This window comes from Mirounga angustirostris, unplaced genomic scaffold (assembly GCF_029215605.1).
Source record: "Mirounga angustirostris isolate CCGP_5_RB_7025 unplaced genomic scaffold, mMirAng1.0.hap1 SCAF_2, whole genome shotgun sequence".
NCBI lineage: Eukaryota > Metazoa > Chordata > Mammalia > Carnivora > Phocidae > Mirounga > Mirounga angustirostris.
In genome coordinates, this window is record NW_026991710.1 from 27707042 (window position 1) to 27729127 (window position 22086).

Sequence of the window (22086 nt, forward strand, 5' to 3'; positions counted from 1 at the left end):
AAGGAAAATCTTAGGAAAGGACCCCTAGCTATGATCACCCAGTCATTCCATTTAAGTGGGGATTTCCAAATACAGTATACAGACATCTGGATTATAGATTATCTAGTCAAATACATCAGCTTCCTTTTTTTGTTTGTTTGTTTACTATTTGATAAACTCTGATAAGAATGATACTATCTTGAGGGTGTTTAGACCACAATATTAATGTTTTACCATGAAAACAAAGCTGGTTATATTCTTAATTTTGTCAAGTATTAGTTATAATTGTCAACTATCCATTATCTCCTGGATCCTCAGAGTAGATAATCACTATATGCAATCTTATGAAAGAATGTTTATATTTTTATATCTTATTATGTGATACAGAATATGTGGCATTTAAAAAAAAAAAACATTAGCTTCTTAATAATCTTCTTAATATTACTTAGTGTAGGTTCAGATTTAATTAATCTGGATTCTCTGAATACACTTAAGAAAGGCTAAAAGGAAAAGACCCAGAATCTCATTGTCAATCAAGAATAATAGGTCTTAGATGAAAATATACTGATGATAGTCACAAACAATATAATATTGAGTTTAAAATCCTTTGGACGATCATACTTTAGTTATCCCACTAGAGACATACACAGGACTGAATATTTATTTATTATAATTCTATATTTCATGAAGAAAATAAGTATTTTTCCCTTTTCTACCATGGTTGGGGTTGGAAAAGAAGGAATTATGGTGAGGACAAGTATGACTAAATACTTTAATATCTCTTTAGTTAGAAAATAGCAGACTACCTGAACATAAGGATAAAATATAATACAGTGCAATGCAAGCTTTATTTCATCTCTTCTCAAACTGTAGTATACAGAGAAATCAACTGAGTCTGATGTTAAAATGCAGATTCTGATTTAGTTGGTCTGGGGTGGAGATCCCTGAAATCCAGCTTCCAGGTGACCAAACTTTGATTATAAAGTTAGTATTTTAAATACATTCTTTTTGGGGGGTGCCTGGGTGGCTCAGTAGTTAGTTAAGTATCTGCCTTCGGCTCAGGTCATGATCCCAGGATCCTGGGATCAAGCCCCGCATTGGGCTCTTTGCTCAGCAGAAGCCTGCTTCTCCCTCTCCCACTCCCCCCTGCTTGTGTTCCCTCTCTCGCTGCATCTCTCTCTGTCAAATAAATAAATAAAATCTTTAAAATAAATAAATAAATAAATACAATCTTTTTTGACACACGTGTACTTTTTTGGAAAGAAATTGTGTTCTATACAGTAATTTTTCAAAGGAAATATAAACCTCTTGAAAGCCGGAACAGTTTTATATCTCTATTGTCAACCCAAATAAAGAAGGGAAACTGAGGCAAACTCAAACGATCGGAAACTGTGTTGATTTGGGAATAGCAGAGGAATTGCGATTCAGGTAACACATGCTGTAGCAAGTTATGCGCGAGTCCCTTGACAGTTTAGGGCAGGCGGCAGTTATGGGTCAGGAGAGCAAAGAGCAAGTCCAGAGTTGAAGCGGTTGGTTCAGTAGCTTGAGGATGGGGAGAAATACTTGGTAAATGTTCATTGGTCAGGAGATAAGTCTCAGTCTTCCATAAATCAAGCATTCAATGGAAATCAGTCTATTGGCTCTTAAGGTCTCTTCTTCTCAGGCATATCACATGCACGAGATTCTCCATTTCATGACCCCCTGCCCCCTTTCAGACTGACATTTTTTTCGCACTATGTATCCCTAATCCTGACTGAGAAGTGTTCAAAAAATATTTATGCCTAATAGTGGTGTTGATAACTTCTGTACATAAATTGCTTTAACTTCCAAACCCAAAAAGCCTGTAGTAATTGCTAGGTGTCATTGTTCAAAAACATTTTAAGAATGATTACCTGTGTATACCTTATTTTGAGTCTGAAAGTTGATTTCTGAATATTGGCATGACCAATTTTTGGCCATTTGACTTTGGAAGGGTTGCCCAACTTCTCTGTATTTTGTTTTTCTCACATAAAATGAAGTTAGAAATTATGCCTGCCAAGGATGATTTCAAGGATTATGTGACATATTTATTACATGTTAAGAAATGTGTCTGGGGGCGCCTGGGTGGCTCAGTCGTTAAGCATCTGCCTTCGGCTCAGGTCGTGATCCCGGGGTCCTGGGATCGAGCCCTGCATCGGGCTCTCCGCTTGGCGGGAAGCCTGCTTCTCCCTCTCCCACTCCCCCTGCTTGTGTACCCTCTCTCGCTGTGTCCCTCTCTGTCAAAAAATAAATAAAAATCTTAAAAAAAAAAAAAAAAAAGAAATGTGTCTGACATAGTGACATCTCTGTGAATGCTAGTTATTTTGATTCTTTTAATTGTATGTAGTAGTACGTATACATGTACTATACATGTTATATGAATTTATAAGTATTTAAAAATTTTTATAATAAGCAGATCTTTATTTTGTTTAAAATCTGATAGTGCAAACCTGTACTAATTTCTGTAACTTAACAGGATCTGATGATACTTTACCTTTGTACACTTTTCTTTAAGAATATATAATACTTATGGGGGCGCCTGGGTAGCTCAGATGGTTAAGCGTCTGCCTTCGGCTCAGGTCATGATCCCAGGGTCCTGGGATTGAGCCCCACGTCTGGCTCCTGGCTCGGCGGGGAGCCTGCTTCTCCCTTTCCCTCTGCCTCTCCCCCGCTCATGCTCTCGCTCTCTCTCTGTATCTCTGTCTCAAATGAATAAATAAAATCTTAAAAAAAAAGAATATATAATACTTATGAAAATACAATGAAATATAATACTTAAGCTATAAGTCAGTACTTGATATGCTATTCATGAACAGCAGTACTGACATTCCATTGTTCATAATATCAGCTGAACATTCCATGAGTTATACCCTTTATTTATGTAAGCAGCATGTACCATTATAACTGATAAAACATAGCTTACTCATGATTAACTTTAAATACAGTACAGCATGCACATCCTTACAATCATGATTCTTTATATAATTGTATCTATTAAAGTGTATATAAATAATGTTACCATTATATTACTCCAACAAGGAAAAATAACAGTTTAAAAAACTTCAGAATTAAAAAAAAGAGAGACACAGGACGAAATTTCCTTCTAAGCTACCTTCATTTTTTACTTTTACAACGTGTACTTAAAGGCACAATGAAACACATCAGTGCATAGAAAAGCTGGAGAAATCTTTGACAAAATTGGATTGAAAAGTTTATGTGATTTAACTTTGGAATATACTGTAGCCTGTTAACCCACGGTGTTTGTTCTTCTAAAAAAATATCTAGTCCTTCATTTCACAAATATTATTAACACCTGATAGATTTGAGGAGCTAAATGTGAAGCAACCAAAACAGAAAACAGAATAAAAACTCTGTTAAGTAAAGACACACTTCCAGAGCACATACATGTATCTCTTAAGTTAGTCTTGAAAATCTAAGAAGGCTTCTTGGAAAAGGCAAATCTAAACAGGATCCCCGTTAAGTTATAAAAGCCTAAAACTCCCTACCCAGTCTTATGTATTTTCTTTCAATGTAAACTATTTAGGAAATATGAAGGTTTTGTTTATTAAAAAAAAAAAAAAGGATGATTTTAAATCTTTGGTTGGTATCCAAATATTTTTTTCTGTGTGTTTGTGTTTTTGTTGTCAAGAGTTGATAATAAGATGTGTTTACTCATTATAATCAAATGAAATATGAAAGTTGAGTGAAACCACTGTGTATCAATTAATGACCAAATAAAGATAGGTTAATTCTTAGTTTATGAAGTTCAAAATTGTGGTGGGTCATATTTGTTAAGGATTTTCCACGTCTAAGAGTGTGCTTGCAATTGTTTTTATTATTTGACTTACTCATTGGGTACTTGAATGGTGTAGAGAGCAAAATGGAGTCTCTCATGCCAAGCAGGGGCCTGTGTCAAGCAATGACCCAAGCAGTTAAGGTACCGCAGCTAGGAGACATCACAGGGACCAACATCAGCTGACACCCCAGAATTGATAAGGAGCAGAATCAGAGGAGGTCTGCAGAGACCCAAAACCGATCAAATCCCTTTAAGAGGGGAAGGATTTTGGCAGCAAACTGTCAGACTCTTCAGACCTGACCTCTCTATGTCTGACCATTTAAAAAAGGCAACTGCCGCTGAAGACCCTGCCTGATTGATCACCATGATCTCCAAACAGAACCAAGATCCTCCACTGTTTGAACATCAGAAGCGGTCAATGCCGAGAGCTGACCTGGACCAGACTGAGGCCTTAGCTCAACTGCAAGCCCATAGACTGACTTCCAGTTTGGTTGGTTAAGTCCTGAACCCTTATGTTATCTTGTTTGTTGTGTGGCTTGTCTTCTGTCCTGCTCCATGTGCCATGTAAGAAGCCAAGTTGAATCACATGGTGAAGTGTCATTGAGTTTGAAATCGTGAACCTGCTTTATAATTGTGATTTAACTTTGCTTTATGATTGAATAAAGCTGACACTGTGGAAAGACACACCTCGTTTGTGCGCCTTCATAGTGTGCTCATGATAAATGGATTGTTTGGGACTCTGGGTTTTGCGTGTGTGTATGTGTGTTTGTGTGTGTTTTTTATTTGTTTTGATAATTTACTGATAAGTAAATTGACTTTTTTCAAATAAGCCAGGTGAAATTCTGCAAAACCATATTCTTTATTAATGAAAATTTAATTACTGGTTAAAATGATAAGAATACGTGTGGACCTGCATTTACACTCTTGTTCAGGGTCCACAAATAATAGCGATTAGGCTGTATCCATGTCCTTCTGGTTCGAAGCTGATTCTTAGGGGAGGTGTGTTTCATAGGGGTCTGTCTGAGACTCTGCCTAATTAAGAACCCCTGCCATCTCACTCTGCAGCATTCTCTAGTGGAGGTCGAGAAGGGAAATTTCAGGATTCAGCTTGTCTTCTCTTCACACCCTGCCTCCTCCATACTAGGGATGAAAAAAGAGTCAGTGTGCCACTCTCAGAGGCTGCCAATCCCTGGTCTAGAAAACAAGACCTATGTTTATAGAGCTTTCACTGTATAGGACCTCACATGGTTCTATGTACCACTTGATTGGATAGTAAGGAAAGCTGAGAAAAAGGCTTATAAACAGGACTTCATTTTGAAAACAGTGTGAGGAGCCTTGTGGGATGTAGGAAATAGAAACATGCTTGATTTTTCCCATTACTAGAGAGACCTTCGTTAGAGCTTCCAGTCAGTGATGAGTTCAACTTCAGGATCCTTAAAACCTGGATGTATGAAATTGGAGAGGGCTGGCTTTTGCCAGGGATCAGTTGGTTTCTTCTAGTAAAGTTTGGGATGTAAATCTGAGGATATCATATTTCATTAGTCAGTATTCTCCAGAGAAACAGATGAGTAGGATTTATGTAAATATATAAGGAAATCTGTTACGAGGTTGAGAAGTCTCATGATTTGCCATTTGCAAGCTGGAGACCTAGAAAAGTCAATGGAATTCAGTCTGAGTCCGAAGGCCTGAAAACCAGAGGAGTCAATGCTGTAAATCCCAGAAGAGATGAAATGAGATGTTTCAGTTCAACAGTGAGGCAGGAAAAAAAGGGGACAAATTTCTGCTTCTTTTACCTTTATTTCTATTCAGGCCTTCAAAGGCTTGAAGGGTGCTCACCCACATCGAGTAGACCAATCTACCTACTAAATCCACCAATTCAAATGCTAATGTCATCCCAAAACATCCTCACAGTCACATCCTGGAATAATGTTTAATCTGGGAACTCCACAGCCACTCAAATTGACACATAAAATTACCCATCTCACTAATTTACCCTGACAGAGTCTAAACTTTTTACTAGATTATGAAAAATGCCACTAGGAGAAAATGTATTTGGGCAATTTCAGACTCAGCAAAAAAGATACTTAGTAGATCAAAATGCTGTTTATTCCTGAGAATGATTGTGTGTTCCCATATGAGTAGTGATGTTTCGTGATCTAGCACCTGTAGCCTGGGGTAGAATATTTTCTGATTTGGTATGTGGGAAACTTTCAAATATTTAAGGGCACTCATCTTTCCTCTAAGTGGCCTGTTCCTTTGAGGATCATAAAAACCTTGAGAAATATTAAGCTTTCTTTTCAAATTTTGTTAATTGAATGTCTCATTTTTTTTTAACCCTTCTAATAAATTTGGGCTCTCATTTTATTCCTGTTACACTGGAAACTCAACTTTTCCTAAAGGCTGATTGTGTGTAATATATTCACAGTCAACTAGACAGTCAATTAGGTATTTTGTATTAATTTAACATAACTTAGTTGTTGAACATAACCTGTTGTTAGCTGTGTATTCAGATGCGCTGGGTTCAAATCACAACTCAGCTACTTACTTAGCCAGCATGAAAAATTATTCAACGTTGTTAGATATTAGGGTAATACAATTTAAAACGTAATTGAGATAATACTCTACAACTACTAGAATTATTCAGACATTTTTGGAAAAAAAATATTGGAAGGATATGGACTAATTGAGTCTCTTACACATTTCTGGTAGAAGTGTAAAATGAAGTAACTACTCTGAAAAATCTTTGGTAGCGTCTTTTAAAGCTGTATCCTATTTTCCTTACGATTTACATATCATATTTATTTATACACAATTTATTTAAATGTGCTCTCATGTAAAACACAATTTTTATTAATTACTTTTTGTGGTTGTTGTTGTTAATTACGTTTTATCACCATGAATCTTTTATCTGACATCACCTTCTTTTTGACTTATATATAACCTTAAACAATATAAAAAAATTATTACTATCAACAGTGGTCTAAGAGATTTTATTTACATAGTGCTCTTGAAAAAATTATATCAATCAGATAACACAAATTTTCATTATCATTCTATCAACATGAACTTTTTAGTTGCGCAAAGGATTAAATTACTTACAGAAAACAGTACAGTGCCTATTGTTATAAAACATACAAACATATTAAACACAGAATTGTATATATTGACAATTAAAATACACTTATTTCAAATTTTAATCTGTTTTACAATGGGCAAGTGTATGGTTTTAAATACCAAATATGAAATATATGCAACTGAATGTTGAATGTATTTATTTACATTGTTCTGGCAGAAACGTGCTTCTCAGATTCACAAACAAGACATTTAGACTGTTCAGAATCTAGTTTTAGGAATAAAGATCTTTATATCCTGAGAATACTTAAAGTTTTGGGGCAATTTCAAAGAAAGAATACAGTTTATTGTTAGAGACACAAAGATTAAATTTCTACAATAGTGTTTTTGTTAAGTTGGCGATTGAGCCAAGTTTTAAGGTAAATAGAACTCACTTAATTGGTTCAATCAAAAAGTTTCTTTTTTGAAGGTCTGTAGAGATTTTGCTTGCATTTGTGTCCATTCCCTAGAAAAAAATTCAGTGTGATTAAATAATTCTACTAATTTAGTACATTTTGCTGGGTTTTTTTTTAGAGTAATTTGTATTTGGATAAAATTTGTACATTTCCAAGCCAAAACTAGAGTCTCGATGTTTATTTCTAATTAGTACATAAAAGTGAATAAATGTGGCATAAAAGGAACATTAATTTCACAATATTTTTAAAAGCAATGTTACAGAGACTTATGAAAAAGAAGCCTAAGAAAAAGATATATCTGAACTATTAAATTCTAAGTGAATATTGTAGGATAGTCTGAGGGCGGTAGGTACCTAATTGATTTTCCCAACTCAGCCTTAAAAAGAGCCTTTGGGCTAGTTTGTACTTGTAGTCTTGCTTTATGGACCTAAAAGAATAAGTGTGTAAAATATCACATATTCCAAAGAATTCAAGTCATAAAATGACTCAGATAAAGAAATAAGTATAGTATTTCATGCCTTAAAGACATGATGTTAAAAAGAAAAGTACTCAGTGTAAAAAATATTTTTAAACAATTTATTTTAACATACACAATTTTGAAACTAGAAAAGTGAAAGTTATAATATGTGTTGGAAGCAGGTTCTAAAACAGAGATTATTGTACAGGAAGTTATTTGGGGAGTGCTCTCAGGATCAAGACCTATCAGGAAAGAGAACTGAGATTGGGCAGAAAATGAAATTGGGGTGAAGTGCAGTTTCAACAAATGTTTCAGCTTGACCCTACATAGAATTCCAGAGCTGGGATGGCCCATTACAGTTTTGCCTTGTGGGGCCAAGGAACTAGACTTTATATCCCTGAGACAAGTAGTCTAGGATTTGGCTGCCTTCAGAATCGGACATGACTTGAGTGAAGCATCACTTTCCAGCTGAGGACATTCTTAAGAAAGGCTGACCATTGAGTTATGTGAGCCAGCAACTTGGAGGAATGTCACTCCATTTTAAAGGAAATTTGTGGAGTCATTGGAGACTACTCCACATTACCTGATACTTACTATGTTCTATGGCCCCTCCTTGTGCTGAATGCTTAGTATGTATATTTCATTTTATCCTCAAGATATTTCTTAGCCCATCTCTTTAGCTTGGAAAATGAATAAACTTGCCCAAACTACCAGCAAATGGGTACTTCAGCTAAAATATTAGAGCTTCTGTTAAAAGTCAACGTTTTATTTGTAAGAATGCTTCTATCAGTAGATTCAGAAAACAATATTTTTCATCAGATTCTGATTTCTCTTCTTTTTTTTGATGTTCTTCTTTTTTTTATTATGTTATGTTAATCCCCATACATTACATCATTAGTTTTTGATGTAGTGTTCCATGATTCATTGTTTGCATATAACACCCAGTGCTCCATGCAGTATGTGCCCTCTTTAATACCTATCACCGGGCTAACCCATCTCCCCATCCCCTCCCCTCTAGAACCCTCAGTTTGTTTCTCAGAGTCCATAGTCTCTCATGGTTCGTCTCCCCTTCTAATTCCCCCCCCTTCATTCTTCCCCTCCTGCTATCTTCTTCTTTTTTTCTTTTTTTTTTTTTACATATAATGTATTATTTGCTTCAGAGGTACAGATCTGTGATTCTACAGTCTTACACAATTCACAGCGCTCACCATAGCACATACCCTCCCAAATGTCTATCACCCAGTCCCCCCATCCCTCCCACCCCCCACCACTCCCACCCCCCATCACTCCAACAACCCTCCGTGATTTCTATTATTCTTATCTATAGGAATGTAGATACAGGGAGAACTATTGCATGGATTTCAAGCTCTTAGAAAACACAAATTTTGCACAACAGAAAGACATTCATTATATATACAGAGGCAACACATATTAAAATATACATTCTGGGGACACCTGGTGGTTCAGTTGGTTAAGCGTCCAACTCTCGATTTCGGCTCAGGTCAGATCTCAGGGTTGTGAGATTGAGCCCCGCATTGGGCTCTGTGCTGGGCGTGGAGCCTGCTTAAGATTTTCTCTCTCCCTCTCCCTTCTCCCTTCCCCCAACTCCCTCTCTCAAAAAAAAAATATGCATTCTCATGACCATAATATTGGTGAGGTTTATCAGACTAAAGTAAACTGAGAATGCCCCTCTCCTTTCCCCATTCCATTCTTTCTTTTCAAAATATGAACTTATAGTTTCTCATTGCAGCACATCAAGTGGGTCCATCTGCTATGGCTGATTGCAGGCACTATAAATATATGCCATACCATTGAAGCTAAATTTTAATGTGCCATCTAGGACTTTATTTTTATTGTGTATATATGTATTTACATATACATATATAATATATATTTCATATAAAATAAATTATTATATATTGAAAGTATTTTCCCTGCCCATAATACTTGAAATCATTCCATAGTTGCATACATTTTGGTATCTTCCTGTATCTCTTTCTCTTCATGTGTATATTTTTTTCTACACAATATTCTAGGACCTGTCAATGGGAAACAGGTTTATTACTGGCATTTTATCTTTAGTGTGGGCCAAAATTTAAACAATGATGGCAGTTTGTGTGTGTGTGTGTGTGTGTGTGTTTTGTTGCATATACTGAGTCGATAGATACTGTGAAATCCTGAGTCCAAACCAGAGAGTGTTAGGTGATATAATAGTATATGTATGATTAGGGGAGCCTGATGACTTTGATTTGAATCCCAGGCCTTACTTTGATCAACCCTCTTGAGTTCATTTAATTTTCTTTACTGAAAGCCAGGAGTAATATTATTTTCTTTCTGACCTCAAACTTTTACTCCAAAGTAATAGTAAATATAGGTAGAAGTGCAAATTATTTAAAGATATTTAAGTAAAATTAGTAGTTATTGCAATTATTGATTTGGTTAAAATAGTTTGTAATTTATTTCTTTGTCTAAGCTTTTTCTAAAGACTGACCAGATCACAACAGCACAAATGATCTGGAGTCAAGTTGTTACTACCCTTTCTATGTGAACATGTACTTTCCTGGTCCACTCAGTCTCGGCCACTCACAGTACTGGATTTATACACCTTACCATTTTACAACTTATTTGCTGCCTATTCTCTATGGGCATTTATGTTTACAGCTTCTACTTTAGAGTCGTTAATTCCACCCACTTATATCTTAGATTCCAGAAAACAATATTCTTCCTCAATATTATGAATGATCTCTACAAAATTATATTTACAAACCATTAATTTAAAATTTTGTACCTGTTTTTTACCATGAGTTCATATGCTCATTTAAAAAATGTCTTCAGCATTAATTAAATTGCAAATGTTGGCAATGGATATTTTTCAATATTTGGTTGTTATTTTCAAACTTTACATAGAGATCTTTTTGGGACCTTTCTGATTTAGTTATAGAAAAAAAAACAATTAGCATATGATTATTCAAAATGTTTAATTTTACTAATAGGAATATGTCAATTTTAATGACATTTTAACTATTTCTAACTCTGGCTTTTGGCTTAAAAATGTTCAACTATGTAGTTTTTGTTAAATATTTTGCTGTATAATGTCTATCCTTAGGATTTTGAAAGAATTATCCCTATGATTTTTTACTGTTTCATGATCCTTAACTTGTGTATCTGCTTTTAGTTTGTTCTCTTATACCTTTTAAATTCTTGTTGTTTTAAATTATCCAACTCAGAAGGAAGAAGTAGGGAAAGAGAAAGAAAGGAGAGATGGTCAAGGGAGGAAAGAATAGAAGGAAAAAAAGGGAAGAAGAAGGGAAGGACGAAAGACATGCTTTATTTATTTGTTTAATTTGGAGAAAAGTCAATTACTTTTTAATTTTTTTAATCTTTTTTTTTTGTAGCTTTAAGTTTTTATTTAAATTCTACTTAGGTACGATATAGGGTAATATTGGTTTCAGAAGTAGAATTTAGTGATTCATCACTTACATACAGCACCCAGTGCTCATTACAACAGGTGCCTCCTTAATACCCATCACCCATTTAGCCCACCAACCTCCCCTCCATCAACCCTCAGTTTGCTCTATATAGGTACAAGTCTGTTTTATGGTTTGCCTCTCTCTTTCGGCCCCCTATGTTCATCTGTTTCATATCTTAAATTCCACATACGAGTGAAATCATATGGTGTTCGTCTTTCTCTGACTAACTTATTTTGCTTAGCATAATACTCTCTGGCTCCATCCATATTGTTGCAAATGGCAAGATTTCATTCTTTTTGATGGCTAATATTCTATTGTATATATATACACCACTTGTTTATCTATTCATCAGTTGATGGACATTTGGGCTCTTTCCATAATTTGGCTATTGTGGATAATGCTACAAAAATATCAGGATGCATGTATCCCATTGAATTAGTATTTTTGTATCCTTTGGGTAAATACCTAGTAGTGCAATTGCTAGGTTATAGGGTAGTTCTATTTTTAACTTTTTGAGGAAACTCCATACTATTTTTCAGAGTGGCTGCACCAGTTTGCATTTCCACCAACAGTGTAAGAGTATTCCCCTTTCTCTGCATCCTTACCAACATCTGTTGTTTCCTGTATTGTTAATTTTAGCCATTCTGACTGCTGTGAGGTGGTATCTCATTGTAGATTTGATTTGTATTTCCCTAATAATGAGTGATATTGAACATCTTTTCATGTCTCTGTTAGCCATATGTATGTCTTCTTTGGAAAAATGTCTATTCATGTCCTCTGTCCATTTTTTTAACTAGATTATTTGTGTTTTGGGTGTTGAGTTTTATAAGTTCTTTATATATTTTTATAGTAACCATTTTGTCATTTATAAATGTCCTCTCCTATTCCATAGGTTGCCTTTTAGTTTTATTGATTGTTTCCTTTGCTTTGCAGAAGCTTTTTATTTTACTGAAGTCCCAATAGTTCATTTTTGCTTTTGTTTCCCTTGCCTCAAGAAACATATCTAGTAAGAAATTACTATGGCCAATGTCAAAGTGCCTACTGCCTGTGTTCTCTAGGATTTTGATGGTTTCCTATCTCACATTTAGATCTTTCATTCATTTTGAATTTATTTTTGTGTGTGGTGTAAGAAAGGGGTCCTGTTTCATTCTTTTTCATGTTGCTGTCCAGTTTTCCCAACACTATTTATTGAAGAGACTGTCTTTTCTCCACTGGATATTCTAGCCTGCTTTGTAAAAGATTAGTTGACCATATAGTTGTGTGTTCATTTTTGGGTTTTCTATTCTGTTCCGTTGATCTACGTGTCTGTTTTTGTGCCAGTACCATATTGTCTTGATCACTGCAGCTTTGTAATATAACTTGAAGTCTGGAATCGTGAAGCCTCCAGCTTTGCTTTTCTTTTTCAAGATTATTTTGGCTATTGAGGGTCTTTTGTGGTTCCATATAAATTTTAGGATTGTTTGTTCTAGTTTTGTGAAAAATGCTGGTGGTATTTTGATAGTGATTGCATTAAATGTATAGATTGCTTTGGATAGTATGGACATTTTAACAATATTTGTTCTTCCAATCTATGAGCGTGTAATGTTTTTCCATTTCTTTGTGTCATCTTCAATTTCTTTCATAAGTGTTCTATAGTTTTCAGCATATAGATCTTTTACCTCTTTGGTTAGGTTTATTCCTAGGTATCTTTTGGTTTTTGGTGCAATTGTAAATGCAATTTGGTCAAATTGTAAATGAGATTGATTTCTTGATTTCTCTTTCTGTTGCTTCATTATTGGTGTATGGAAATGGAACAGATTTCTATACATTGATTTTGTATCCTGTGACTTTACTGAATTTGTGTATCAGTTCTAACAATTTTTTGGTGAAGTCTTTTGGGTTTTCTACATAGAGTATCATGTCATCTGCAAATAGTGAAAGTTTGTCTATTAAGATGCCTTTTATTTCTTTTCATTGTTTGATTGCTGAGGCTAGGACTTCCAGTACTTTGTTAAAGAACAGTAGTGAGACTGGAAATCCCTGTCCTGTTCTTCACCTTAGGAGAAAAGTTCTCACGTTTTTCCCATTGAGGATTACATTAGCTGTGGATCTTTTGTATCTGGCCTTTATGATGATCTGGCTTTTATGATGGCCTTTATGTTCCCTCTTTCCCTACTTTGAGAGTTTTTATCAAGAATAGATACTGTACTTTGTCAAATGCTTTTTCTGCATCTATTGAGATCATATAATTCTTATCTTTTCTTAATGTGGTATATCATATTGATTGATCTGCAAATATTAAACTACCCTTGCAACCCAGGAATAAATTCCACTTGATTGTGGTGATGATTCTTTTAATGTTTGTTAGATTCAATTTTCTAATATTTTGTTGAGAATTATTTTTTCTTTTTGATAAATGAACAATGTTTATTTTCATTTGTTTCTATGTTTTTTTTTTTTATTTCTTCTTCAGTTTCCTGGTTGACCCATTTATTCTCTAGTAACATTTTCTTTAACGTCCATGTATTTGTGATCTTTCCAATTTTTTTTCTTGTGGTTGACCTCAAGTTTAATAGTGTTATGGTCAGAAATAAGCATGATATGATCTCAACTTTTTGTACCTGTTAAGGCTTGATTGTGACCTAGAATGTGATCTGTTCTGGAAAATGTCCCATGTGCACTCAAAAAGAATGTGTATTCTGTTGCTTTAGCATGAAATGTTCTAAATATATCTGTTAAGTCCTTCTGGTTCTGTGTGTCATCCAAAGCCATTGTTTCCTTATTGATTTTCTGTTTAGATGATTTGTCCATTGATGTAAGTGGGGTGTTAAAGTCCCCTACTATTATTGTATTATTATCAATGAGTTCCTTTATGTTTGTTTTTAATCATTTTATGTATTTGGGTGCTCCCAAATTGGGGACATAAATATTTACGATTGTTAGATATTCTTGTTGGATAGATCCCTTTATTATGATATAGTGCCCTTCTTCATTTCTTGTTACAGTCTTTGGTTTAAAAGCTAGTTTCTCTGGGGCGCCTGAGTGGCTCATTCGTTAAGCGTCTGCCTTCGGCTCAGGTCAGGATCCCAGGGTCCTGGGATCAAGCCCCGCATCAGGCTCCCCGCTCGGTGGGAGGTCTGCTTCTCCCTCTCCCACTCCCCCCGCTTGTGTTCCCTCTCTCTCTCTGTCAAATAAATAAAATCTTAAAAATAAATAAATAAATAAATAAATAAAATCTAGTTTGTCTGATATAAATATTGCTACTCTGGCTTTCTTTTGACATCCATTTTCCTGATAAATGGTTCTCCAACCCCTCACTTTCAATCTGCAGGTGTCTTTAGGTCTAAAATGAGTCTCTTGGGGGTGCCTGGGTGGTTCAGTTGGTTAAGCATCTGTCTTTGTTTCAGGTCATAATCTCAGGGTCTTGGGATTGAGCCTCCCAGCTGGCTCCTTGCTCAGCAGGGAGTCTACTTCTCCCTCTCCTTCTGCCCCTCCCCCTGCTCCTGTGCACATGCGCTCTCTCTCTCTCAAATAAATAAAATCTTTACAAAAATAAAAAAAATAAAATGTGTCTCTTGTAGGCAGCATATAGATACTTTTTTATTAAATCCATTCTGACACCCTATGTCTTTTGATTAGAGCATCCATTTATTACATTCAAAGTAATTATTGATAGATATGAATTTAGTGACATTTTATTATTTTTTTTGTCATTGTTTCTGGAGCTTTTTCCTGTTCCTTTCTAGTCTTTGTTACTTTGGTCCTTCTTTCCCATTCAAAGAGTCTGCTTTAATATTTCTTGCAGGGCTGATTTAGTTGTCACAAACTCCTTTAGTTTTTGCTTGTCTGGGAAACTCTCTCTCCTATTCTGAATGACAGCCTTGCTGGATAGAATATACTCGGCTGCATATTTTTCCCATTCAGCATGTTGAATATATCATGCCAGTTTTTTCTGGCTTGTCAGGTTTCTATAGACAGATCTGCCCCAACCTTATTTGTCTTCCTTTGTAATTTGGGGGCTTCTCATCTAGCTGATTTTAGAATTTTTTTCTTTATCTCTATATTCTGCAAATTGAACTATGATATCTCTTGGTGTTGACCTGCTTTTGCTGATTTTGTTGGGAGTTCTCTGTGCCTCCTGAATTTGGATGTCTGTTACCTTCCCCAGATTAGAGAAGTTTTCAGCTCTAATTTCCTCAATAAAACTTCTTCCCCTTTTTCCTTCTCTTCTTCTTCTGGGTCTCCTATGATAAGGATATTAATACCCTTTATGGAGTCACTGAATTTCTTAAGTCTACATTCATGATCTAACATTTTTCTTTCCCTCTTCTTTTCAGCTTCATTATTTTCCATAATTTTATCTTCTATACCACTTATTCGTACCTTGCTTCTTCCATCCTTGTGATCATTACATCTAGTTTGTTTTGAATCTCAGTTATTGCATTTTTCAATTTGGCCTGAGTTGTTTTTAGGTCTTTTATCTCTATGCTTTTTTTAAGCCCCATTAGTATCCTTATCATCGTTGCTTTAAATTCTGGCTCAGGCATATTCCTTTTATTGGTTTTGATTAGATCCCTGGCTGCAAACTTTTTTTGTTCTATCTTTTGGGATAAATTCATCCACCTTGAAATTTTGTCTAGGTCTCTGTCTTCTTCTCTGTGTTAAGAAAACGTGTTATGTTTCCTGCTCCTGAGAGTAATGGCTTTATGAAGAAGAGGCCAGATACTTTCCAGGGCCTGGCACTTCAGGAAGTGAATCTGATGTATGCTGTGTGCACTCTACTGCTATGTTTTGGCTGCTCTTTTCCTCAAGTCAGTCTTGTGCAGAGTTTCCCTTGCCTGGAGGGGAGAGTGTTTGGACCTTGGCCAGAGTGTGGCAAGTTTTAACTTGGTGTGTTCTGGTCTGCTTGTTAAAAGAGATCTAATGCAAATTCCACAAGAGATGAAATTTGCAGAACTCTGTAATCAGTAGATGATGCCTGTGGGGGTTTGTGCTGGTCTTTTGGAGGAGGGGCCCATTGTTCTCAGGCACACTTGCCCCAGAAAAGCAGCAGAGTACAGGGGGCAGGGCTTTAGAGGTTTAGCCTGCTACTGTTGGTGCTGTGCTGCTTATTAAAGTTCCAGATCCCTGAACCTCCTACCTTCCACAGTGTGGCCTCTTTTCTCCCTCTAGTTGTACAGTTTGTTCTATCAGTCCTCTGATTGATTTCCTAGGTATTAAGAATGACTTGATATTTACCTAGCTGTGTTTGAGGGTTAAGGCAGGCCTAGGGTTCTCCTACTACTCCACCATCTTAGCTCCTCCCCTCATTTACTTTAATCTGAAGTGCATGCTTTTTTTGGTGATATAATTAACCATCCTCTCAGAAGAGAAAGCATTCATTTCTTTACAGTGGGTGATTAATTCTAACTCACTGCATGAACAGATTTAGAAAGAATAATATAGTTAATAATTCTGGAAAGAGATCTGTAGATGATTCACTCCAACCTCCATATTTTACTCAGAAAAATTTAATAGCTTGTCCAAGACCACTAGCATAGCTGACTAATGTTCAAGTGAGAAATAAAGCAATGAGCTCTACATCCTTAGATTCCTGGGGTAGATTTCTCTCTGCTATTCAGTCCAATAGTCTTTAAATTTACACAGCATTAAACAACATCTCTGGTCTCATTAATACTCAGAATGATCACAATGTTTGAGGCTTTATGATTACTCTGGTTATCATAATTCCTCTAGTGAAAAGGCAAATTCAGATCAGTAAATTTTTACTTTCAACAGAGAAATGAGAAAGAGCTTTGCTATCATCTTTGGAATAATTTTAATTGCTTAGGAGTCATATTTCTCTGTGTTAAGACACTAAATTTATCCTGAAGTTATTTCCTTTCTAATGAGTGAACGCATGCTAATTATTTGTGACATATAAATTGGTGATTAGTGATTATTAGCAATAACCCTGAAATATGTTATATATAATGTTGCTGTTGAAGACATATTGATGACTGTTGGTAAAACAGAATTCATTTGTAATATTTAACTGACTTTAAAGCACATACTATATATAAAGTACCTATTTTTTTTTTGCATAGAGCCAAGAAGGAATATATGATTTTTTTTTTATTTCTAAGATTTATTCTTGAGTTAGAGATATATAGACAGAGATATCATGTTCACTTCAATGCAAAAGACATACCTGTTAATATGGCAAGTGATTTACATAGTTTTTTTGATAAATTATTTTTGTTTTTCATCAATATTGGTCTACACTCACAATTGCTTGAGCTCATAAATTCTTCTAAATATATGCTAAAGGAGAAAACTAAGTTTTGCTTCTCAGTAAAAGATAATCTTTCCATATGTCATATATTAACTATATTAGCCTTGTTATTCAGTTCTGTTTGAATTCTTAGCCCTTTCTTGTAGCTAGTTACTTAATAATATTAATTAAACAAACAAAAATATAGGAGATACAGATAACTATAGAAAACATGTCTCTGGGGGCTCCTGGGTGGCTTGGTCGTTAAGCGTCTGCCTTCGGCACAGGTCATGATCCCGGGGTCCTGGGATCGAGCCCCACATCGGGCTCCCTGCTCAGCAAGAAGCCTGTTTCCCCCTCTCCCACTCTCCCTGCTTGTGTTCCCTCTCTCGCTGTGTCTCTCTCTGTCAAATAAATAAATAAAATCTTAAAAAAAAAAAGAAAACATGTCTCTGACTTAAGGAATCACACATTGCAGAGAGAAGACAGACAAGTAAACAGATAATTGTGATGTGAATCTGATAATGTGAAAAAGTATGAGTCAACTACTATAGGATCACAGAAGAGAGTAGTTAATTCTGCTCAATGAAATGGGGTGAACTTTACCAAAAACATATTTGAACTTCATCTTGGTTGGTGGGTAAAATTTGCTGATGTTATGCTGGAAAAGCATGAGCCTGTGCAAATAAAAAATAAACATGTGTGACAGCCTGAATAAAATTGAAAAAAAAAAAGGTAAGGTATGTGAAGACTGAAAGAAAGTTCATGAGATGACAGTATTTATAGATTAGTCTGGAGAACAAGTTTCAAAGATTTTGAAGGACTTTGTAATGTTAATGAATATGACCTTTCATTCATCTGGAACAAGCAACAAAAAAATGAGTAAGATATACACTCAAAACTCAATTAAAATTTCTAATATCTAAAAAACACTTTAAAAATATTTAAGGGTTTTGTAGTAGGCAGAAAAATGGCATCCAATGATGCCCATGCCTTAACTACAGAACCTGTGTGTATGTGGATGTGATTAAAGGGACTGAATTTGAGATGTGGAGATTAGCCTGGATTATCTGGATGGGTCCAGTCTAATCATATGAGTATTTAAAAGTGAAGGATCTTTCCCAGCTAGGTTAGAGAGATGAGGTGGAAGAAATAAAAGAGATGGAAAGTGGAAGGAGACTCATTCATTGTTGCTGGCTTTGAAGATTCAGAGGACATAGCCAAGCAATGTAGAGTCTAGAAACTGTGAACTACAAGGAAAAAAGTTCTCACCCAGAGTCTTCAGATAAGAATGTGTCCCTGCCAACAACTTGATTTTAGCTCAGGAAGGCCCAAACTGGACTTCTAACTTACAGAACCATAAAATAATAAATTTGTATTGCTTTAAGTCATTAAGTTTATGGTAACTTATTATAACAGTAGTAGAAAACTAATGTAATTATTTAAGTACATTATTATTGACTCTTTAGTTTATATGACTTGAATTACAAGAACTTCTTTTATAAATTTTGGATCAAAAACAACTAGCAACCATAAATGGGATATAAGAGTAAAATGTATAAATAAACCCAAAAAGAAAATGACATAACTTGGTAATAGTAATGACAGAGATTATTTACTGAGCACTTACTATATTTCATTTTTTTTTAAGATTTTATTTATTTATTTGAGAGAGAGAATGAGAGACAGAGAGCATGAGAGGGAGGAAGGTCAGAGGGAGAAGCAGACTCCCTGCTGAGCAGAGAGCCCGATGTGGGACTCAATCCTGGGACTCCAGGATCATGACCTGAGCCGAAGGCAGTCGCTTAACCAACTGAGCCACCCAGGCACCCCGAGCACTTACTATATTTCAGACAAGTCCCTGTTAACACTATATATTATTGCTAAGCTACTGATTCTCATTTTAACAAATATAAGCCCTCAGAGGGGCCTGTATATATCACAGAGAAAATAGTAATTTTTCTTATTTTCAGAATGTCAGTAGTGTTTATTGAAATAATGTTAACAATTATTAATAAGAGAATATGATTATGATAGATTCTAGCCTGGTTTGAAAAAGAACACTTTGATCAAGAATAATACAAATCCATATACTTTACATAATCCCTTATAAAGTTTATATAAATCTGGATTTGCATGGCATATCATACTTTATGCTTTGGTCTCATTCTAAACCTAGTCATGATCTTAATAATCATGTTTCTGTAAAAGTAACAAAACCATCATCAGAAATGAGAAAAAAAAACAAAGACTAGCAATGTGGTTTTAATTTGGCTTTAAAAAGTCAATTTGTGTGTGTGTATGTGTGTGTGTGTGAGAAAGTATACAGTATGTATTGACTTGCAACACTTACTTATGAATCCTAGATGCTTTTCAGGTGGATTTATTACTTATTCAACATTTTTTACAAGAGTGATTTTTTTTTTTTATCCATGGCTAGTGTTAGTAAGCCAGAGAAATATCAAAATTATATGAATTCTAAATAAAAATTAGGGGACAAATAAAGGCAAAGATAAATGAGACTGTAGCTCATCCCTTAGCATCCCATGTCACAGACAATAAAACTGGACAGCAGAGGGCTGTAAAAATGGTTAAATCTGAAGAATAGTCACATTACTCTGGTTCAAATCAGGGCACAGATGCCATCAGTGACTTCAAAGGACAAGTTTTAATTTGAAGAATTATTAAGTTTTGATAGGAGGGTAATTAGAGGTAAAGATAACTCTAAGAGGACTGTCCAAGGATGGAGGATACCCAGGAGAGTACAACTTGGAAGGAGGGGGCCTTTCAAAGACTGGCCTTCAGACTTTATTGCCCAGGGTGTTTTGTAGCCCACTGGATGGGGTAAAGTTCATTGGTTTGCCCAGGCCAGAGCTGGCCCACAATCACCGGGTATACAGGAAATAATTCTTTGAGTGCAGGTGAGCTCCCACCTTTGGTTGGGTATGAAGAGAGAGTCGGTGTGTCTCCGCAGGTGATGGTTTGAAGTTTGCTGTGTCTACACCGGAAAGGCCTCAGGAGACAGACCTCCAGGGAAGTAGACATGTGGAAAGAGTCAAGGCACCACTGTGGATAGGTGATCTAGAGTGCCAGTTTCCACATGAGACGACCATAGGAAGGTGGTCATCAGTGTGAGCCAGTTTTTTTGAGATTGCTAAGGAACCATGGTTGGAGCCTAGCACCACCATTGTCCTCACATCCATACCACTGATTAATCATGCAACAGCAGAAACCTGCAAGAGAAGCCTTCTTCTTTCTGTGGTGTTTCTCCTCAACTATGAAAGTTTAACATTATGCTAATTTTATGTATTTATGTATTTATTTATTTATTTATTTATTTATTTATTTATTAAAGATTTTATTTATTTATTTGACAGAGAGAGAGAGAGATAGCGAGAGCAGGAATACAAGCATGGGGAGTGGGAGAGGGAGAGGCAGGCTTCCTGCCGAGCAGGGAGCCCGATGCAGGGCTGGATCCCAGGACCCTGGGATCATGACCTGAGCCGAAGGCAGACACTTAATGACTGAGCCACCCAGGCGCCCCTATTTATTTATTTTTAAAGATTTATTTATTTGACAGAGAGAGACACAGCGAGAGAGGGAACACAAGCAGGGGGAGTGGAAGAGGGAGAAGCAGGCTTCCTGCTGAGCAGGGAGCCCGATGCGGGGCTCGATCTCAGGACCCTGGGATCATGACCTGAGCTGAAGGCAAACGCTTAAAGACTGAGCCACCCAGGCGCCCCTACATTGTGCTAATTTTAAAAGAGAAATTCTTAAAGGAATCCCAGTCTTTATTGCAGAGCAGGTATTACGGTGTAAAGTCAAAGCTGAGATGTAATAAACTGATAATGGATAAAGAGTAGTGGGAAAAAATTAACCAAAATATATGTGATACAAAGAATACTCTAAGTGATAAATCTAGACTTTCTGCTCCAATTCCAAGTGAAACATACAAATACCTTTTAAAATATATAACAAACCTGTAAAATGAGAATTCATGGGCCTATTTTACTTTTGATAATAAAATGATACTCAGAGATATCAAAGACTTTTTCATGTGCCCACAAACATCAAGAAGATGAAAGAATTTGGACCCTTGTCTCCCTGGCTCAAAACAATTTGGTCTTAAGCAAATGACACCATACCGCTTTAGGCCAGTGTATTCAGGATTTATTATGGTATCTTTAGATTAATGAATTGACTTTGATTATAGAGGGGTTAAGAATCCTTCACTTTAAATCTCAGGATCATTTTATTAAAAATAAGGAAGGGAGAAATATCATAAGCAACTTTATTGACTCAATCATTACTCTAAATTTGAACATGTACATACAGCATATGTACCATTGGCATTGAATTATTTATATATAATAATTTATATAAATTATATACACACATATTTTATGTTTTATATATATATGTTTTATATCTATATCTACACCTATATGTACACAGATATACATTAATATGTCAAGTTTTATGTATATAATTTTAATGTCCCTTATGTGATTGGAATTTTACTTCTGTGATTGGAAATAAAAAAACAACACATTTTTTTGAGGTTTCCTAAGAAATAAAAACCTGTACAATTAAGAAATAGTTCTTGA